The sequence below is a fragment of the Scardinius erythrophthalmus genome (assembly GCF_964197995.2).
Source record: "Scardinius erythrophthalmus genome assembly, chromosome: 17".
Taxonomy (NCBI): Eukaryota; Metazoa; Chordata; class Actinopteri; order Cypriniformes; family Leuciscidae; genus Scardinius; species Scardinius erythrophthalmus.
The window spans coordinates 29,754,891-29,779,280 of NC_138237.1; positions in this window are offsets into that span (position 1 = coordinate 29,754,891).

The window sequence follows — 24,390 nt, forward strand, 5'->3', positions numbered from 1 at the left end:
AAAAGAGGACCTCTGAATAGCTGATTTATCATCAAAAGAATTCTAGAACTTTATATAGTTTGAAAAATTTTGAGGACGCTTTGACCACAAATAAGTTCAAAAGGTCAGATATGGACATCTATATGGCTTATGAAGCATCAGAAGGAGTCTATGAGTATCTATAGAAAGCCCAAGATCGAGGACTCTTTGGCCAGAAATATGTTCAGGAGGTCAAAACCTCTGAATAGCTGATTTATCATTAAAAGGATTCTAGAACTTTATATAGCTTGAAAAATTTTGAGGACACTTTGACCACAAATAAGTTCAAAAGGTCAGATATGGACATCTATATGGCTTATGAAGCATCAGAAAGAGTCTATGAGTATGTGTAGAAATCCCAAGATCGAGGACTCTTTGGCCAGAAATATGTTTAGGAGGTCAAAAGGGGACGTCTGAATAGATGATTTATCATCAAAAGAATTCTATAACTTTATATAGTTTGAAAACTTTTGAGGACATTTTGACCACAAATAAGTTCAAATGGTCAGATATGGACATCTATATGGCTTATGATGCATCAGAAAGAGTTATGAGTATGTATAGAAAGCCCAAGATTGAGGACTCTTTGGCCAGAAATATGTTCAGGAGGTCAAAACCTCTGAATAGCTGATTTATCATCAAAAGGATTCTATAACTTTATATAGTTTGAAAACTTTTGAGGACACTTTGACCACAAATAAGTTCAAAAGGTCAGATATGGACATCTATATGGCTTATGAAGCATCAGAGGGAGTCTATGAGTATGTATAGAAAGCCCAAGGTCGAGGACTCTTTGGCCAGAAATATGTTCAGGAGGTCAAAACCTCTGAATAGCTGATTTATCATCAAAAGGATTCTAAACTTTATATAGTTTGAAAAATTTTGAGGACACTTTGACCACAAATAAGTTCAAAAGGTCAGATATGGACATCTATATGGCTTATGAAGCATCAGAAGGAGTCTATATGTATAGAAAGCCCAAGATCGAGGACTCTTTGGCCAGAAATATGTTCAGGAGGTCAAAAGGGGACCTCTGAATAGCTGATTTATCATCAAAAGAATTCTATAACTTTATATAGTTTGAAAACTTTTGAGGACACTTTGACCACAAATAAGTTCAAAAGGTCAGATATGGACATCTATATGGCTTATGAAGCATCAGAGGGAGTCTATGAGTATGTATAGAAAGCCCAAGGTCGAGGACTCTTTGGCCAGAAATATGATCAGGAGGTCAAAAGAGGACCTCTGAATAGCTGATTTATCATCAAAAGAATTCTAGAACTTTATATAGTTTGAAAAATTTTGAGGACGCTTTGACCACAAATAAGTTCAAAAGGTCAGATATGGACATCTATATGGCTTATGAAGCATCAGAAGGAGTCTATATGTATAGAAAGCCCAAGATCGAGGACTCTTTGGCCAGAAATATGTTCAGGAGGTCAAAACCTCTGAATAGCTGATTTATCATTAAATGGATTCTAGAACTTTATATAGTTTGAAAAATTTTGAGGACACTTTGACCACAAATAAGTTCAAAAGGTCAGATATGGACATCTATATGGCTTATGATGCATCAGAAGGAGTCTATGAGTATGTATAGAAAGCCCTAGATTGAGGACTCTTTGGCCAGAAATATGTTCAGGAGGTCAAAACCTCTGAATAGCTGATTTATCATCAAAAGGATTCTAGAACTTTATATAGTTTGAAAAATTTTGAGGACACTTTGACCACAAATAAGTTCAAAAGGTCAGATATGGACATCTATATGGCTTATGAAGCATCAGAAGGAGTCTATATGTATAGAAAGCCCAAGATCGAGGACTCTTTGGCCAGAAATATGTTCAGGAGGTCAAAAGGGGACCTCTGAATAGCTGATTTATCATCAAAAGAATTCTATAACTTTATATAGTTTGAAAAATGTTGAGGACACTTTGACCACAAATAAGTTCAAAAGGACAGATATGGACATCTATATGGCTTATGAAGCATCAGAAGGAGTCTATGAGTATGTATAGAAAGCCCAAGGTCGAGGACTCTTTGGCCAGAAATATGTTCAGGAGGTCAAAAGAGGACCTCTGAATAGCTGATTTATCATAAAAATAATTCTTTAACTTTATATAGTTTGAAAACTTTTGAGGATCCTTTGACCAGAAATAAGTTCAAAAGGTCAGATATGGACATCTATACGGCTTTTGAAGCATCAGAGGGAGTCTATGAGTATATATAGAAAGCCCAAGAACGAGGACTCTTTGGCGAGAAATATGTTCAGGAGGTCAAATGACTTCTGAATAGCTGATTTATCATCAAAAGAATTCTATAACTTTATATAGTTTGAAAAATTTTAAGGACACTTTGACCACAAATAGGTTCAAAAGGTCAGATATGGACATCTATGTGGCTTATGAAGCATCAGAAAGAGTCTATGAGTATGTTTGGAAAGCCCAATATCGAGGACTCTCTTCTGGCCAGAAATATGTTCAGGAGGTCAAAAGGGGACAACTGAATAGCTGATTTATCATAAAAAGAATTCTATAACTTTATATAGTTTGAAAAATGTTGAGGACCCTTTGACCAGAAATAAGTTCAAAAGGTCAGATATGGACATCTATATAGATTTTGAAGCATCAGAGGGAGTCTATGACTATATATAGAAAGCCCAAGATCGAGGACTCTTTGCCGAAAAATATTTTTCAGGACGTCAAAAGGGGACCTCTGAATAGCTAATTTATCATCAAAAGAATTCTATAACTTTATATAGTTTGAAAAATTTTGAGGACACTTTGACCACAAATAGGTTCAAAAGGTCAGATATGGACATCTATATGGCTTATGAAGCATCAGAAAGAGTCTATGAGTATGTATAGAAAGCCCAAGATCGAGGACTCTTTGGCCAGAAAAATGTTCAGGAGGTCAAAAGGGGACCTCTGAATAGCTGATTTATTATAAAAAGAATTCTATAACTTTATATAGTTTGAAAAATTTTGAGGACCCTTTGACCAGAAATAAGTTCAAAAGGTCAGATATGGACATCTATATAGATTTTGAAGCATCAGAGGGAGTCTATGACTATATATAGAAAGCCCAAGATCGAGGACTCTTTGGCCAGAAATATTTTCAGGAGGTCAAAAGGGGACCTCTGAATAGCTAATTTATCATCAAAAGAATTCTATAACTTTATATAGTTTGAAAAATGTTGAGGACACTTTGACCACAAATAGGTTCAAAAGGTCAGATATGGACATCTATATGGCTTATGAAGCATCAGAAAAAGTCTATTAGTATGTATAGAAAGCCCAATATCGAGGACTCTTTGGCCAGAAATATGTTCAGGAGGTCAAAAGGGGACCTCTGAATATCTGATTTATCATCAAAAGAATTCTATAACTTTATATAGTTTTAAACATTTTGAAGACCCTTTGACCACAAATAAGTTCGAAAGGTCAGATATGGACATATATATGGATTTTGAAGCATCAAAGGGAGTCTATTAGTATATATAGAAAGCCCAAGATCGAGGAATCTTTGGCCAGAAATATGTTCAGGAGGTCAAAAGGAGACCTCTGTATAGTTGATTTATCAATCAGAAGAAGACTATAATTTTACATAGTTTGAAAATTTTTGAGGACACTTTGAGCAGAAATAATTTCAAAAGGTAAGCCATAAGCCATATCTGTATGGATATCTATTTTGGCTTATGAAGCATCAGGAGTCAATGAGTATGTATAGAAACCGAGGACTGTTTGGCCAGAAATATGTTACTTTGGACAAACATGTACTTACGTACATCAGGAGTCGAAGAGTATGTATAGAAAGTTAACATCAGTTGACTGAATGTATAAGTAGGTTAATGTGCAGTGAAGGAAAATCATTGCACTAGCTGTTGCTTTACAATGGACACAATTATGGGAGTTAGTTCTGGTGTGCAATGCAATGCGAAAAGTGCTTTATCTATATGTTTATGCTTAAGTGCATTCTGTCGTTGGGCAACTTTGGAATGCACTAAAGAATGAACATATAGATAAAGCACTTTTCGTATTGCATTGCACACCAGAACTAACTCCTTTCCATGTTCATTAAAGATATAACATTTATGCATTGCACAAAGGATCTAACGTTGTCCACTGAACATTAACATATAGGCTATGCACCTCTTGGATTGCATTGCATTGCACAGTAGATCTAATTCATTCCCATGTTCATTAAAGAGATAACAAGTGTTGTTGCATTGCATTGCACAAACGATCTTACGTTGTGCATTGAAGAATAACATACAGGCTATGCACTTTATGCAGTGCACACCAGAACTAACTCCTTCCCATGTTCATTAAAGGGATAACATGTTGCATTGCATTGTACTGCACAAACGATCTAACGCTGTGCATTGAAGAATAATATATAGGCTATGCACTTTTTGCATTGTTTTGCATTGCACACCAGAACTAACTCCTTCAAATGTTTATTAAAGAGATAACATTTTGCATTGCATTGCACAAACGATCTAACGTTGTGCACTGAAGAATAACATATAGGCCATGCACTTTTTGCATTGCATTGCATTGCATTGCACACCAGAACTAACTCCTTCAAATGTTTATTAAAGAGATAACATTTTGCATTGCATTGCACAAACGATCTAACGTTGTGCACTGAAGAATAACATATAGGCCATGCACTTTTTGCATTGCATTGCATTGCACACCAGAACTAACTCCTTCAAATGTTTATTAAAGAGTTAACATTTTGCATTGCATTGCACAAACGATCTAACTTTGTGCATTGAAGAATAATATAGGTTATGCAATTCTTGCATTGCATTGCACACTAGAACTAAATCAATCCCATTTTCTTCAAAGAAATAAGGTGCAATGATGTTGTATTGCATTGCACAAACGATAACATATGTTATGCAACATTATATTGCTTTGCACAAACGACCTAACACTGTGCACTAAAGAATAACATTTATGCATTTTTGCATTGCATTGCACACCAGAACTAACTCCTTCAAATGTTTTTTAAAGAGATAACATTTTGCACGATCTAGCGTTGTGCATTGAAGAATAACATATAGGCTAAATGCATGCATTGTATTACATTGCACATCCGAACTAACTCCGTCCCATGTTCATTAAAGTGATAACATATGCAACATTTCATTGTTTGTGCATTGAAGAGTAACATAGGCTATTCACTTTTTGCTTTGCATTGCATTGCACACCAGAACTAGCTCCTTCCCATGTTCATTAAAGGGATAACATGTTGCATTGCATTGCACAAACGATCTAACGCTGTGCACTGAAGAATAACATATAGGCTATGCACTTTTTGCATTGCATTGCATTGCACTCCAGAACTAACTACTTCCCATGTTTATTAAAGAGATAACATGTTGCATTGCATTGCACAAACGATCTAACGTTGTGCATTGAAGAATGACATAGTTGACATAGCTAAATGCATGGATTGTGTTGCATGTACAGCCGAACTAACTCCTTCCCATGTTCATTAAAAAGATAACATATGTTATGCAACATTGCATTGCTTTGCACAAACGTTACACGTTAGATCGTTTGTGCATAACATATGTTATCTCTTTAATGAACATGGGCAGGAGTTCGGGTGTGCAATGCAATACAATGCATGCATATAGCCTATATGTTATTCTTCAATGCACAACGTTATGCAATGCACAATGCAATTCAACATGTTATCTCTTTACTGAACATGGGAAGGAGTTAGTTTCAGTGTGCAACGCAATGCAAAAAGTACATAAATGTTATTCTTCAATAATTGTTATTCTGCAATGTTATTCTGCATTGCATTGCATTGCATTGCATGCAATGCAATGCAATGCAATGCAACATGTGTTATCTCTTTAATGAACATGGGAAGGAGTTAGTTCTGGTGTGCAATGCAATACAATGCATGCATTTAGCCTGTATGTTATTCTTCAATGCACAACGTTAGCTCGTTTGTGCAATGCAATGCAACATATTATCTCTTAATTGAACATGGGAAAGAGTTAGTTCTGGTGTGCAATTCAATGCAATGTAAAAAGTGCATGGTCTATGTTTCTCTTCAATGCACAACGTTAGATCGTTTGCGCAATGCAATGCAAAATGTTATCTCTTCAATGAACATTTGAAGGAGTTAGTTTTGGTGTGCAATGCAGGGATAGAAGTGCATAATGTTTTTCTTCAATGATGCACAACGATAGATCGTTTGTGCAATGCAACAACATATGTTATCTCTTTAATGAACATGGGAATGAATTAGTTGTAGTGTGCAATACAATGCATTATCTATATGTTTTTTCTTAAGTGCATTCTGTCGTTGGGCAACTTTGGAATGCACTGAAGAATAAACATATAGATAAAGCACTTTTCGCATTGCATTGCACACCAGAACTAACTCCTTCCCATGTTCATTAAAGATATAACATTTATGCATTGCACAAAGGATCTAACGTTGTCCACTGAACAATAACATATAGGCTATGCACTTCTTGGATTGCATTGCATTGCACAGTAGTTCTAATTCATTCCCATGTTCATTAAAGAGATAACAAGTGTTGTTGCATTGCATTGCACAAACGATCTTACGTTGTGCATTGAAGAATAACATACAGGCTATGCACTTTATGCATTGCATCCCAGAACTAACTCCTTCCCATGTTCATTAAAGGGATAACATGTTGCATTGCATTGTACTGCACAAACGATCTAACGCTGTGCATTGAAGAATAAAATATAGGCAATGCATTTTTTGCATTGCTTTGCATTGCACACCAGAACTAACTCCTTCAAATGTTTACTAAAGAGATAACATTTTGCATTGCATTGCGCAAACGATCTAACGTTGTGCACTGAAGAATAACATATAGGCCATGCACTTTTTGCATTGCATTGCACACCAGAACTAACTCCTTCAAATATTTATTAAAGAGATAACATTTTGCATTGCATTGCACAAACGATCTAACTTTGTGCATTGAAGAATAACACATAGACTAAATGCATGCATTTTATTGCATTGCACACCCGAACATATGTTATCTCTTTAATGAACATGGGCAGGAGTTCGGGGGTGCAATGCAATACAATGCATGCATATAGCCTATATGTTATTCTTCAATGCACAACGTTATGCAATGCACAATGCAATTCAAAATGTTATCTCTTTAATAAGCATTTGAAGGTTTTAGTTCTGGTGTGCAATGCGATGCAATGCAAAAAGTGCATAAATGTTATTCAGTGCACAGCGTTAAATCGTTTGTGCAAAGCAATGCAATGTTGCATAACATATGTTATCTTTTGAATGAACATGGGAAGGAGTTAGTTCGGCTGTACATACAACACAATCCATGCATTTAGCTATGTCAACTATGTCATTCTTCAATGCACAACGTTAGATCGTTTGTGCAATGCAATGCAACATGTTATCTCTTTAATAAACATTTGAAAGAGTTAGTTCTTCTGTGCAATGCAATGCAAAGCAATGCAAAAATTGCATGGCCTATGTTACTCTTCAATGCACAACGTTAGATCGTTTGTGCAATGCAATGCAAAATATTATCTCTTTAATAAACATGGGAAGTAGTTAGTTCTGGAGTGCAATGCAATGCAATAAGTGCATAGCCTATATGTTATTCTTCAGTGCCACAGCGTTAGATCGTTTGTGCAATGCAATGCAACATGTTATCCCTTTAATGAACATGGGAAGGAGCTAGTTCTGGGTGCAATGCAATGCAAAGCAAAAAGTGAATAGCCTATGTTACTCTTCAATGCACAAACAATGAAATGTTGCATAACATATGTTATCTCTTTAATGAACATGGGACGGATAAATGTCCCATAAATGTGCATAAATGTTATTCTTTAGTGCACAGTGTTAGGTCGTTTTTGCAAAGCAATATAATGTTGCATAACATATGTTATCGTTTGTGCAATGCAATACAACATCATTGCACCTTATTTCTTTAAAGAAAATGGGATTGATTTAGTTCTGGTGTGCAGTGCAATGCAAGAATTGCATAACCTATATTATTCTTCAATGCACAACGTTAGATCGTTTGTGCAAATGCAAAATGTTATCTCTTTAATAAACATTTGAAGGAGTTAGTTCTGGTGTGCAATGCAATACAATGCAAAAAGTGCATAAATATTCTTCAGTGCACAACGTTAGATCGTTTCTGCAAAACAATGAAATGTTGCATAACATATGTTATGCACAAACGATCTAAGGCATTGAAGAGTAACATTGGCTATACACTTTTTGCATTGCATTTCATTGCACACCATAAATAACTTTTCTAACATTTGAAGGAGTTAGTTCTGGTGTGCAATGCAATGCAATGCAAAAAGTGCATAAATGTTATTATTCAGTGCACAACATTAGATCGTTTCTGCAATGCAATACAACGCAATGCAACATGTTATCTCTTTAGTGAACATGGGGAAGAGTTAGTTCTGGTGTGCAATTCAGTGCAATGTAATAAGTGCATGGTCTATGTTTCTCTTCAATGCACAACGTTAGATCGTTTGCGCAATGCAAAATGTTATCTCTTCAATGAACATTTGAAGGAGTAAGATCTGGTGTGCAATGCCAAAAGTGCATACCCTAAATGTTATTCTTCAGTGCACAACGTTAGATCGTTTCTGCAATGCAATGCAACATGTTATCTCTTTACTGAACATGGGAAGGAGTTAGTTCTTTTGTGCAATGCAATACAATGCATGCATTTAGCCTATATGTTATTCTTCAATACACAACATTGATCGTTGAGACAAACGATCGTTTTGTGCAATGCAATACAAAATGTTATATCTTTATGAACATGGGAAGAGGTTAGTTCTGCTGTGCAATGCAATGCAAAAAGTGCATAAAAGTTATTCTTCAGTGCACATCGTTTGTGCAAAGCAATGCAATGTTGCATAACATATGTTATCTCTTTAATGAACATGTGAAGGAGTTAGTTTGTGTGTGCAATGCAATACAATGCATGCATATTTAGCCTGTATGTTATTCTTCAATGCACAACGTTAGATCGTTTGTGCAATGCAATGCAACATATTATATCTATTGAACATGGAAAGGACTATGATCTGGTGTGCAATACAATGCAATGCAAAAAGTACATGGCCTATGTTACTCTTCATTGCACAACGTTAGATCGTTTGTGCAATGCAATGCAACAACAGATGTTATCTCTTTAATGAACATGGGAATGAATTAGTTGTAGTGTGCAATGCAATGCAATCCAAGAAGTGCATAGCCTATATGTTATTGTTCAGTGGACAACGTTAGATCGTTTGTGCAATGCAACAACATATGTTATCTCTTTAATGAACATGTTAAGGAGTTAGTTCTGGTGTGTCCTCGATTTCTATACATACATCATTGACTCCTGATGCTTCATAAGCCATGGATATCTATATGGATATCTATTTGGCTTATGGCTTACCTTTTAAACTTATTTCTGGTCAAAGTGTCCTCAAAATTTTTCAAACTATATAAAGTTATAGTCTCCTTCTGATAATAAATCATTGACAAAAGAGTTCTCAAGATGATGTTATCTACCATAAACGAATATAAACTCCTTCTTATGTTAAATCAGCCAAACAGAAGTCCATATTTGACCTTCTGAACAAATTTCTGGCCAGAGACCTTGAACATTTACAAAGAAACATGGGATACATATTTCTCAAACTATACAGACTTCTCATGATGTTATATCAGCCAGACTGTAGTCCATATAAGACCAATTGAACATATTTTTGGCCAAAGAATCCTCAAAATGTTTTTTACTATTATAAACGTATCGACTCCTTCTGCTGTTAAATCAGTCTTACAGAAGTCCATAATTGACCTGCTGAAAATATTTCTGGCCAAAGAGTCGATCTTGGGCTTTCTATAAATACTCATAGAATACTTTTAAAACTTCATAAACCATATAGATGTCCATATATGACCTTTTAAACTTATTTGTGGTAAAAGTGTCCTCAAAATTTTTCAAACTAAAGTTATAGAATCCTTTTGATGATAAATCAGCTTTTCAGAGGTTCCCTGTTGACCTACGGAACATATTTCTGGCCAAAGAGTCCTCGATCTTGGGCTTTCTATACATACTCATAGACTCCTTCTGATGCTTCATAAGCCATATAGATGTCCATATCTGACCTTTTGAACTTATTTGTGGTCAAAGTGTCCTCAAAAGTTTTCAAACTATATAAAGTTCTAGAATCCTTTTGATGATAAATCAGCTATTCAGAGGTTTTGACCTCCTGAACATATTTCTGGCCAAAGAGTCCTCGATCTTGGGCTTTCTATACATATAGACTCCTTCTGATGCTTCATAAGCCATATAGATGTCCATATCTGACCTTTTGAACTTATTTGTGGTCAAAGCGTCCTCAAAATTTTTCAAACTATATAAAGTTCTAGAATTCTTTTGATGATAAATCAGCTATTCAGAGGTCCTCTTTTGACCTCCTGATCATATTTCTGGCCAAAGAGTCCTCGACCCTGGGCTTTCTATACATACTCATAGACTCCCTCTGATGCTTCATAAGCCATATAGATGTCCATATCTGTCCTTTTGAACTTATTTGTGGTCAAAGTGTCCTCAACATTTTTCAAACTATATAAAGTTATAGAATTCTTTTGATGATAAATCAGCTATTCAGAGGTCCCCTTTTGACCTCCTGAACATATTTCTGGCCAAAGAGTCCTCGATCTTGGGCTTTCTATACATATAGACTCCTTCTGATGCTTCATAAGCCATATAGATGTCCATATCTGACCTTTTGAACTTATTTGTGGTGAAAGTGTCCTCAAAATTTTTCAAACTATATAAAGTTCTAGAATCCTTTTGATGATAAATCAGCTATTCAGAGGTTTTGACCTCCTGAACATGTTTCTGGCCAAAGAGTCCTCAATCTAGGGCTTTCTATACATACTCATAGACTCCTTCTGATGCATCATAAGCCATATAGATGTCCATATCTGACCTTTTGAACTTATTTGTGGTCAAAGTGTCCTCAAAATTTTTCAAGCTATATAAAGTTCTAGAATCCTTTTAATGATAAATCAGCTATTCAGAGGTTTTGACCTCCTGAACATATTTCTGGCCAAAGAGTCCTTGATCTTGGGCTTTCTATACATATAGACTCCTTCTGATGCTTCATAAGCCATATAGATGTCCATATCTGACCTTTTGAACTTATTTGTGGTCAAAGCGTCCTCAAAATTTTTCAAACTATATAAAGTTCTAGAATTCTTTTGATGATAAATCAGCTATTCAGAGGTCCTCTTTTGACCTCCTGATCATATTTCTGGCCAAAGAGTCCTCGACCTTGGGCTTTCTATACATACTCATAGACTCCCTCTGATGCTTCATAAGCCATATATATGTCCATATCTGACCTTTTGAACTTATTTGTGGTCAAAGTGTCCTCAAAAGTTTTCAAACTATATAAAGTTCTAGAATCCTTTTGATGATAAATCAGCTATTCAGAGGTTTTGACCTCCTGAACATATTTCTGGCCAAAGAGTCCTCGATCTTGGGCTTTCTATAGATACTCATAGACTCCTTCTGATGCATCATAAGCCATATAGATGTCCATCTCTGACCCTTTGAACTTATTTGTGGTCAAAGTGTCCTCAAAATTTTTCAAACTATATAAAGTTATAGAATTCTTTTGATGATAAATCAGCTATTCAGAGGTCCTCTTTGACCTCCTGAACATATTTCTGGCCAAAGAGTCCTCGACCTTGGGCTTTCTATACATACTCATAGAATCCTTCTGATGCTTCATAAGCCATATAGATGTCCATATCTGTCCTTTTGAACTTATTTGTGGTCAAAGTGTCCTCAACATTTTTCAAACTATATAAAGTTATAGAATTCTTTTGATGATAAATCAGCTATTCAGAGGTCCCCTTTTGACCTCCTGAACATATTTCTGGCCAAAGAGTCCTCGATCTTGGGCTTTCTATACATATAGACTCCTTCTGATGCTTCATAAGCCATATAGATGTCCATATCTGACCTTTTGAACTTATTTGTGGTCAAAGTGTCCTCAAAATTTTTCAAACTATATAAAGTTCTAGAATCCTTTTGATGATAAATCAGCTATTCAGAGGTTTTGACCTCCTGAACATATTTCTGGCCAAAGAGTCCTCGACCTTGGGCTTTCTATACATACTCATAGACTCCCTCTGATGCTTCATAAGCCATATAGATGTCCATATCTGACCTTTTGAACTTATTTGTGGTCAAAGTGTCCTCAAAAGTTTTCAAACTATATAAAGTTATAGAATCCTTTTGATGATAAATCAGCTATTCAGAGGTTTTGACCTCCTGAACATATTTCTGGCCAAAGAGTCCTCAATCTTGGGCTTTCTATACATACTCATAACTCTTTCTGATGCATCATAAGCCATATAGATGTCCATATCTGACCATTTGAACTTATTTGTGGTCAAAATGTCCTCAAAAGTTTTCAAACTATATAAAGTTATAGAATTCTTTTGATGATAAATCATCTATTCAGACGTCCCCTTTTGACCTCCTAAACATATTTCTGGCCAAAGAGTCCTCGATCTTGGGATTTCTACACATACTCATAGACTCTTTCTGATGCTTCATAAGCCATATAGATGTCCATATCTGACCTTTTGAACTTATTTGTGGTCAAAGTGTCCTCAAAATTTTTCAAGCTATATAAAGTTCTAGAATCCTTTTAATGATAAATCAGCTATTCAGAGGTTTTGACCTCCTGAACATATTTCTGGCCAAAGAGTCCTCGATCTTGGGCTTTCTATAGATACTCATAGACTCCTTCTGATGCTTCATAAGCCATATAGATGTCCATATCTGACCTTTTGAACTTATTTGTGGTCAAAGCGTCCTCAAAATTTTTCAAACTATATAAAGTTCTAGAATTCTTTTGATGATAAATCAGCTATTCAGAGGTCCTCTTTTGACCTCCTGAACATATTTCTGGCCAAAGAGTCCTCGACCTTGGGCTTTCTATACATACTCATAGACTCCCTCTGATGCTTCATAAGCCATATAGATGTCCATATCTGACCTTTTGAACTTATTTGTGGTCAAAGTGTCCTCAAAATTTTTCAAACTATATAAAGTTCTAGAATCCTTTTGATGATAAATCAGCTATTCAGAGGTTTTGACCTCCTGAACATATTTCTGGCCAAAGAGTCCTCAATCTTGGGCTTTCTATACATACTCATAGACTCCTTCTGACGCATCATAAGCCATATAGATGTCCATATCTGACCTTTTGAACTTATTTGTGGTCAAAGTGTCCTCAAAAGTTTTCAAACTATATAAAGTTATAGAATTCTTTTGATGATAAATCATCTATTCAGACGTCCCCTTTTGACCTCCTGAACATATTTCTGGCCAAAGAGTCCTCGATCTTGGGATTTCTACACATACTCATAGACTCTTTCTGATGCTTCATAAGCCATATAGATGTCCATATCTGACCTTTTGAACTTATTTGTGGTCAAAGTGTCCTCAAAATTTTTCAAACTATATAAAGTTCTAGAATCCTTTTGATGATAAATCAGCTATTCAGAGGTTTTGACCTCCTGAACATATTTCTGGCCAAAGAGTCCTCGATCTTGGGCTTTCTATAGATACTCATAGACTCCTTCTGATGCATCATAAGCCATATAGATGTCCATCTCTGACCTTTTGAACTCATTTGTGGTCAAAGTGTCCTCAAAATTTTTCAAACTATATAAAGTTATAGAATTCTTTTGATGATAAATCAGCTATTCAGAGGTCCTCTTTTGACCTCCTGAACATATTTCTGGCCAAAGAGTCCTCGACCTTGGGCTTTCTATACATACTCATAGACTCCCTCTGATGCTTCATAAGCCATATAGATGTCCATATCTGACCTTTTGAACTTATTTGTGGTCAAAGTGTCCTCAAAATTTTTCAAGCTATATAAAGTTCTAGAATCCTTTTAATGATAAATCAGCTATTCAGAGGTTTTGACCTCCTGAACATATTTCTGGCCAAAGAGTCCTTGATCTTGGGCTTTCTATACATATAGACTCCTTCTGATGCTTCATAAGCCATATAGATGTCCATATCTGACCTTTTGAACTTATTTGTGGTCAAAGCGTCCTCAAAATTTTTCAAACTATATAAAGTTCTAGAATTCTTTTGATGATAAATCAGCTATTCAGAGGTCCTCTTTTGACCTCCTGATCATATTTCTGGCCAAAGAGTCCTCGACCTTGGGCTTTCTATACATACTCATAGACTCCCTCTGATGCTTCATAAGCCATATATATGTCCATATCTGACCTTTTGAACTTATTTGTGGTCAAAGTGTCCTCAAAAGTTTTCAAACTATATAAAGTTCTAGAATCCTTTTGATGATAAATCAGCTATTCAGAGGTTTTGACCTCCTGAACATATTTCTGGCCAAAGAGTCCTCGATCTTGGGCTTTCTATAGATACTCATAGACTCCTTCTGATGCATCATAAGCCATATAGATGTCCATCTCTGACCCTTTGAACTTATTTGTGGTCAAAGTGTCCTCAAAATTTTTCAAACTATATAAAGTTATAGAATTCTTTTGATGATAAATCAGCTATTCAGAGGTCCTCTTTGACCTCCTGAACATATTTCTGGCCAAAGAGTCCTCGACCTTGGGCTTTCTATACATACTCATAGAATCCTTCTGATGCTTCATAAGCCATATAGATGTCCATATCTGTCCTTTTGAACTTATTTGTGGTCAAAGTGTCCTCAACATTTTTCAAACTATATAAAGTTATAGAATTCTTTTGATGATAAATCAGCTATTCAGAGGTCCCCTTTTGACCTCCTGAACATATTTCTGGCCAAAGAGTCCTCGATCTTGGGCTTTCTATACATATAGACTCCTTCTGATGCTTCATAAGCCATATAGATGTCCATATCTGACCTTTTGAACTTATTTGTGGTCAAAGTGTCCTCAAAATTTTTCAAACTATATAAAGTTCTAGAATCCTTTTGATGATAAATCAGCTATTCAGAGGTTTTGACCTCCTGAACATATTTCTGGCCAAAGAGTCCTCGACCTTGGGCTTTCTATACATACTCATAGACTCCCTCTGATGCTTCATAAGCCATATAGATGTCCATATCTGACCTTTTGAACTTATTTGTGGTCAAAGTGTCCTCAAAAGTTTTCAAACTATATAAAGTTATAGAATCCTTTTGATGATAAATCAGCTATTCAGAGGTTTTGACCTCCTGAACATATTTCTGGCCAAAGAGTCCTCAATCTTGGGCTTTCTATACATACTCATAACTCTTTCTGATGCATCATAAGCCATATAGATGTCCATATCTGACCATTTGAACTTATTTGTGGTCAAAATGTCCTCAAAAGTTTTCAAACTATATAAAGTTATAGAATTCTTTTGATGATAAATCATCTATTCAGACGTCCCCTTTTGACCTCCTAAACATATTTCTGGCCAAAGAGTCCTCGATCTTGGGATTTCTACACATACTCATAGACTCTTTCTGATGCTTCATAAGCCATATAGATGTCCATATCTGACCTTTTGAACTTATTTGTGGTCAAAGTGTCCTCAAAATTTTTCAAGCTATATAAAGTTCTAGAATCCTTTTAATGATAAATCAGCTATTCAGAGGTTTTGACCTCCTGAACATATTTCTGGCCAAAGAGTCCTCGATCTTGGGCTTTCTATAGATACTCATAGACTCCTTCTGATGCTTCATAAGCCATATAGATGTCCATATCTGACCTTTTGAACTTATTTGTGGTCAAAGCGTCCTCAAAATTTTTCAAACTATATAAAGTTCTAGAATTCTTTTGATGATAAATCAGCTATTCAGAGGTCCTCTTTTGACCTCCTGAACATATTTCTGGCCAAAGAGTCCTCGACCTTGGGCTTTCTATACATACTCATAGACTCCCTCTGATGCTTCATAAGCCATATAGATGTCCATATCTGACCTTTTGAACTTATTTGTGGTCAAAGTGTCCTCAAAATTTTTCAAACTATATAAAGTTCTAGAATCCTTTTGATGATAAATCAGCTATTCAGAGGTTTTGACCTCCTGAACATATTTCTGGCCAAAGAGTCCTCAATCTTGGGCTTTCTATACATACTCATAGACTCCTTCTGACGCATCATAAGCCATATAGATGTCCATATCTGACCTTTTGAACTTATTTGTGGTCAAAGTGTCCTCAAAAGTTTTCAAACTATATAAAGTTATAGAATTCTTTTGATGATAAATCATCTATTCAGACGTCCCCTTTTGACCTCCTGAACATATTTCTGGCCAAAGAGTCCTCGATCTTGGGATTTCTACACATACTCATAGACTCTTTCTGATGCTTCATAAGCCATATAGATGTCCATATCTGACCTTTTGAACTTATTTGTGGTCAAAGTGTCCTCAAAATTTTTCAAACTATATAAAGTTCTAGAATCCTTTTGATGATAAATCAGCTATTCAGAGGTTTTGACCTCCTGAACATATTTCTGGCCAAAGAGTCCTCGATCTTGGGCTTTCTATAGATACTCATAGACTCCTTCTGATGCATCATAAGCCATATAGATGTCCATCTCTGACCTTTTGAACTCATTTGTGGTCAAAGTGTCCTCAAAATTTTTCAAACTATATAAAGTTATAGAATTCTTTTGATGATAAATCAGCTATTCAGAGGTCCTCTTTTGACCTCCTGAACATATTTCTGGCCAAAGAGTCCTCGACCTTGGGCTTTCTATACATACTCATAGACTCCCTCTGATGCTTCATAAGCCATATAGATGTCCATATCTGACCTTTTGAACTTATTTGTGGTCAAAGTGTCCTCAAAATTTTTCAAACTATATAAAGTTCTAGAATCCTTTTGATGATAAATCAGCTATTCAGAGGTTTTGACCTCCTGAACATATTTCTGGCCAAAGAGTCCTCAATCTTGGGCTTTCTATACATACTCATAGACTCCTTCTGACGCATCATAAGCCATATAGATGTCCATATCTGACCTTTTGAACTTATTTGTGGTCAAAGTGTCCTCAAAAGTTTTCAAACTATATAAAGTTATAGAATTCTTTTGATGATAAATCATCTATTCAGACGTCCCCTTTTGACCTCCTGAACATATTTCTGGCCAAAGAGTCCTCGATCTTGGGATTTCTACACATACTCATAGACTCTTTCTGATGCTTCATAAGCCATATAGATGTCCATATCTGACCTTTTGAACTTATTTGTGGTCAAAGTGTCCTCAAAATTTTTCAAACTATATAAAGTTCTAGAATCCTTTTGATGATAAATCAGCTATTCAGAGGTTTTGACCTCCTGAACATATTTCTGGCCAAAGAGTCCTCGATCTTGGGCTTTCTATAGATACTCATAGACTCCTTCTGATGCATCATAAGCCATATAGATGTCCATCTCTGACCTTTTGAACTCATTTGTGGTCAAAGTGTCCTCAAAATTTTTCAAACTATATAAAGTTATAGAATTCTTTTGATGATAAATCAGCTATTCAGAGGTCCTCTTTTGACCTCCTGAACATATTTCTGGCCAAAGAGTCCTCGACCTTGGGCTTTCTATACATACTCATAGAATCCTTCTGATGCTTCATAAGCCATATAGATGTCCATATCTGTCCTTTTGAACTTATTTGTGGTCAAAGTGTCCTCAACATTTTTCAAACTATATAAAGTTATAGAATTCTTTTGATGATAAATCAGCTATTCAGAGGTCCCCTTTTGACCTCCTGAACATATTTCTGGCCAAAGAGTCCTCGATCTTGGGCTTTCTATACATATAGACTCCTTCTGATGCTTCATAAGCCATATAGATGTCCATATCTGACCTTTTGAACTTATTTGTGGTCAAAGTGTCCTCAAAATTTTTCAAACTATATAAAGTTCTAGAATCCTTTTGATGATAAATCAGCTATTCAGAGGTTTTGACCTCCTGAACATATTTCTGGCCAAAGAGTCCTCAATCTAGGGCTTTCTATACATACTCATAGACTCCTTCTGATGCATCATAAGCCATATAGATGTCCATATCTGACCTTTTGAACTTATTTGTGGTCAAAGTGTCCTCAAAATTTTTCAAACTATATAAAGTTCTAGAATCCATTTAATGATAAATCAGCTATTCAGAGGTTTTGACCTCCTGAACATATTTCTGGCCAAAGAGTCCTCGATCTTGGGCTTTCTATACATATAGACTCCTTCTGATGCTTCATAAGCCATATAGATGTCCATATCTGACCTTTTGAACTTATTTGTGGTCAAAGCGTCCTCAAAATTTTTCAAACTATATAAAGTTCTAGAATTCTTTTGATGATAAATCAGCTATTCAGAGGTCCTCTTTTGACCTCCTGATCATATTTCTGGCCAAAGAGTCCTCGACCTTGGGCTTTCTATACATACTCATAGACTCCCTCTGATGCTTCATAAGCCATATAGATGTCCATATCTGACCTTTTGAACTTATTTGTGGTCAAAGTGTCCTCAAAAGTTTTCAAACTATATAAAGTTCTAGAATCCTTTTGATGATAAATCAGCTATTCAGAGGTTTTGACCTCCTGAACATATTTCTGGCCAAAGAGTCCTCGATCTTGGGCTTTCTATACATATAGACTCCTTCTGATGCTTCATAAGCCATATAGATGTCCATATCTGACCTTTTGAACTCATTTGTGGTCAAAGTGTCCTCAAAATTTCTCAAACTATATAAAGTTCTAGAATCCTTTTTATGATAAATCAGCTATTCAGAGGTTTTGACCTCCTGAACATATTTCTGGCCAAAGAGTCCTCGATCTTGGGCTTTCTATACATACTCATAGACTCCTTCTGATGCATCATAAGCCATATAGATGTCCATCTCTGACCTTTTGAACTAATTTGTGGTCAAAGTGTCCTCAAAAATTTTTCAAACTATATAAAGTTATAGAATTCTTTTGATGATAAATCAGCTATTCAGAGGTCCTCTTTTGACCTCCTGAACATATTTCTGGCCAAAGAGTCCTCGATCTTGGGCTTTCTATACATATAGACTCCTTCTGATGCTTCATAAGCCATATAGATGTCCATATCTGATCTTTTGAACTTATTTGTGGTCAAAGTGTCTTCAAAATTTTTCAAGCTATATAAAGTTCTAGAATCCTTTTAATGATAAATCAGCTATTCAGAGGTCCTCTTTTGACCTCCTGAACATATTTCTGGCCAAAGAGTCCTCGATCTTGGGATTTCTACACATACTCATAGACTCTTTCTGATGCTTCATAAGCCATATAGATGTCCATATCTGACCTTTTGAACTTATTTGTGGTCAAAGTGTCCTCAAAATTTTTCAAGCTATATAAAGTTCTAGAATCCTTTTAATGATAAATCAGCTATTCAGAGGTTTTGACCTACTGAACATATTTCTGGCCAAAGAGTCCTCGATCTTGGGCTTTCTATACATATAGACTCCTTCTGATGCTTCATAAGCCATATAGATGTCCATATCTGACCTTTTGAACTTATTTGTGGTCAAAGTGTCCTCAAAATTTTTCAAACTATATAAAGTTCTAGAATTCTTTTGATGATAAATCAGCTATTCAGAGGTCCTCTTTTGACCTCCTGAACATATTTCTGGCCAAAGAGTCCTCGATCATGGGTTTTGTATATAAACTCATAGACTCCCTCTGATGCTTCAAAAGCCATATAGATGTCCATATCTGACCTTTTGAACTTATTTGTGGTCAAAGGGTCCTCAAAAGTTTTCAAACTATATAAAGTTATAGATTCTTTCTGATGATAAATCTGCTATTCAGAGGTCCCCTGTTGACCTACTGAACATATTTCTGGCCAAAGAGTCCTAAAAGATTAATACTGATAACTTCAGACTGATATCTTCAAAGGGTCCTCAAAAGTTTTCATACTATATAAAGTTATAGATTCTTTCTGATGATAAATCAGCTATTCAGAGGTCCCCTTTTGACCTACTGAACATATTTCTGGCCAAAGAGTCCTAAAAGATAAATACTTATATATTCAGACTGATATCTTCGGATTCTATATCCTCCTGACAAAAGTCCATATTTGACATACTGAATTTTTTTCTGTTCAAGGAGTATTCGAAACTTGGGCTTTCTATACATACTCCTTCTGATGCTTCATAAGCCATATATATGTCCATATCTGACCTTTTCAACTTATTTGTGAGCAAAGTGTCCTCAAAATTTTTCAAACTATATAAAGTTATAGAATCCTTTTGATGATCAGCTATTCAGAGGTTTTGACCTCCTGAACATATTTCTGGCCAAAGAGTCCTCGATCTTGGGCTTTCTATACATACTCATAGACTCCCTCTGATGCTTCAAAAGCCATATAGATGTCCATATCTGACCTTTTGAACTTATTTGTGGTCAAAGTGTCCTCAAAATTTTTCAAACTATATAAAGTTATAGAATTCTTTTGATGATAAATTAGCTATTCAGAGGTTTTGACCTTCTGAACATATTTCTGGCCAAAGAGTCCTCAATCTTGGGCTTTCTATACATACTCATAGACTCCTTCTGACGCATCATAAGCCATATAGATGTCCATATCTGACCTTTTGAACTTATTTGTGGTCAAAGTGTCCTCAAAATTTTTCAAACTATATAAAGTTATAGAATTCTTTTGATGATAAATCATCTATTCAGACGTCGCCTTTTGACCTCCTGAACATATTTCTGGCCAAAGAGTCCTCGATCTTGGGATTTCTACACATACTCATAGACTCTTTCTGATGCTTCATAAGCCATATAGATGTCCATATCTGACCTTTTGAACTTATTTGTGGTCAAAGTGTCCTCAAAATTTTTCAAGCTATATAAAGTTCTAGAATCCTTTTAATGATAAATCAGCTATTCAGAGGTTTTGATCTCCTGAACATATTTCTGGCCAAAGAGTCCTCGATCTTGGGCTTTCTATACATACTCATAGATTCCTTCTGATGCTTCATAAGCCATATAGATGTCCATATCTGACCTTTTGAACTCATTTGTGGTCAGTGTCCTCAAAATTTCTCAAACTATATAAAGTTCTAGAATCCTTTTTATGATAAATCAGCTATTCAGAGGTTTTGACCTCCTGAACATATTTCTGGCCAAAGAGTCCTCGATCTTGGGCTTTCTATACATACTCATAGACTCCTTCTGATGCATCATAAGCCATATAGATGTCCATCTCTGACCTTTTGAACTAATTTGTGGTCAAAGTGTCCTCAAAAATTTTTCAAACTATATAAAGTTATAGAATTCTTTTGATGATAAATCAGCTATTCAGAGGTCCTCTTTTGACCTCCTGAACATATTTCTGGCCAAAGAGTCCTCGATCTTGGGCTTTCTATACATATAGACTCCTTCTGATGCTTCATAAGCCATATAGATGTCCATATCTGATCTTTTGAACTTATTTGTGGTCAAAGTGTCTTCAAAATTTTTCAAGCTATATAAAGTTCTAGAATCCTTTTAATGATAAATCAGCTATTCAGAGGTCCTCTTTTGACCTCCTGAACATATTTCTGGCCAAAGAGTCCTCGATCTTGGGATTTCTACACATACTCATAGACTCTTTCTGATGCTTCATAAGCCATATAGATGTCCATATCTGACCTTTTGAACTTATTTGTGGTCAAAGTGTCCTCAAAATTTTTCAAGCTATATAAAGTTCTAGAATCCTTTTAATGATAAATCAGCTATTCAGAGGTTTTGACCTACTGAACATATTTCTGGCCAAAGAGTCCTCGATCTTGGGCTTTCTATACATATAGACTCCTTCTGATGCTTCATAAGCCATATAGATGTCCATATCTGACCTTTTGAACTTATTTGTGGTCAAAGTGTCCTCAAAATTTTTCAAACTATATAAAGTTCTAGAATTCTTTTGATGATAAATCAGCTATTCAGAGGTCCTCTTTTGACCTCCTGAACATATTTCTGGCCAAAGAGTCCTCGATCATGGGTTTTGTATATAAACTCATAGACTCCCTCTGATGCTTCAAAAGCCATATAGATGTCCATATCTGACCTTTTGAACTTATTTGTGGTCAAAGGGTCCTCAAAAGTTTTCAAACTATATAAAGTTATAGATTCTTTCTGATGATAAATCTGCTATTCAGAGGTCCCCTGTTGACCTACTGAACATATTTCTGGCCAAAGAGTCCTAAAAGATTAATACTGATATCTTCAGACTGATATCTTCAAAGGGTCCTCAAAAGTTTTCATACTATATAAAGTTATAGATTCTTTCTGATGATAAATCAGCTATTCAGAGGTCCCCTTTTGACCTACTGAACATATTTCTGGCCAAAGAGTCCTAAAAGATAAATACTTATATATTCAGACTGATATCTTCGGATTCTATATCCTCCTGACAAAAGTCCATATTTGACATACTGAATTTGTTTCTGTTCAAGGAGTATTCGAAACTTGGGCTTTCTATACATACTCCTTCTGATGCTTCATAAGCCATATATATGTCCATATCTGACCTTTTCAACTTATTTGTGAGCAAAGTGTCCTCAAAATTTTTCAAACTATATAAAGTTATAGAATCCTTTTGATGATCAGCTATTCAGAGGTTTTGACCTCCTGAACATATTTCTGGCCAAAGAGTCCTCGATCTTGGGCTTTCTATACATACTCATAGACTCCCTCTGATGCTTCAAAAGCCATATAGATGTCCATATCTGACCTTTTGAACTTATTTGTGGTCAAAGTGTCCTCAAAATTTTTCAAACTATATAAAGTTATAGAATTCTTTTGATGATAAATTAGCTATTCAGAGGTTTTGACCTCCTGAACATATTTCTGGCCAAAGAGTCCTCAATCTTGGGCTTTCTATACATACTCATAGACTCCTTCTGACGCATCATAAGCCATATAGATGTCCATATCTGACCTTTTGAACTTATTTGTGGTCAAAGTGTCCTCAAAATTTTTCAACTATATAAAGTTATAGAATTCTTTTGATGATAAATCATCTATTCAGACGTCGCCTTTTGACCTCCTGAACATATTTCTGGCCAAAGAGTCCTCGACCTTGGGCTTTCTATACATACTCATAGAATCCTTCTGATAATTCATAAGCCATATAGATGTCCATATCTGTCCTTTTGAACTTATTTGTGGTCAAAGTGTCCTCAACATTTTTCAAACTATATAAAGTTATAGAATTCTTTTGATGATAAATCAGCTATTCAGAGGTCCCCTTTTGACCTCCTGAACATATTTCTGGCCAAAGAGTCCTCGATCTTGGGCTTTCTATACATATAGACTCCTTCTGATGCTTCATAAGCCATATAGATGTCCATATCTGACCTTTTGAACTTATTTGTGGTCAAAGTGTCCTCAAAATTTTTCAAACTATATAAAGTTATAGAATCCTTTTGATGATAAATCAGCTATTCAGAGGTCCTCTTTTGACCTCCTGAACATATTTCTGGCCAAAGAGTCCTCGACCTTGGGCTTTCTATACATACTCATAGAATCCTTCTGATAATTCATAAGCCATATAGATGTCCATATCTGTCCTTTTGAACTTATTTGTGGTCAAAGTGTCCTCAACATTTTTCAAACTATATAAAGTTATAGAATTCTTTTGATGATAAATCAGCTATTCAGAGGTCCCCTTTTGACCTCCTGAACATATTTCTGGCCAAAGAGTCCTCGATCTTGGGCTTTCTATACATATAGACTCCTTCTGATGCTTCATAAGCCATATAGATGTCCATATCTGACCTTTTGAACTCATTTGTGGTCAAAGTGTCCTCAAAATTTCTCAAACTATATAAAGTTCTAGAATCCTTTTTATGATAAATCAGCTATTCAGAGATTTTGACCTCTTGAACATATTTCTGGCCAAAGAGTCCTCAATTTTGTGCTTTCTATACATACTCATAGACTCCTTCTGATGCATCATAAGCCATATAGATGTCCATCTCTGACCTTTTGAACTAATTTGTGGTCAAAGTGTCCTCAAAATTTTTCAAACTATATAAAGTTATAGAATTCTTTTGATGATAAATCAGCTATTCAGAGGTCCTCTTTTGACCTCCTGAACATATTTCTGGCCAAAGAGTCCTCGACCTTGGGCTTTCTATACATACTCATAGAATCCTTCTGATGCTTCATAAGCCATATAGATGTCCATATCTGACCTTTTGAACTTATTTGTGGTCAAAGTGTCCTCAAAATTTTTCAAACTATATAAAGTTATAGAATTCTTTTGATGATAAATCAGCTATTCAGAGGTCCCCTTTTGACCTCCTGAACATATTTCTGGCCAAAGAGTCCTCG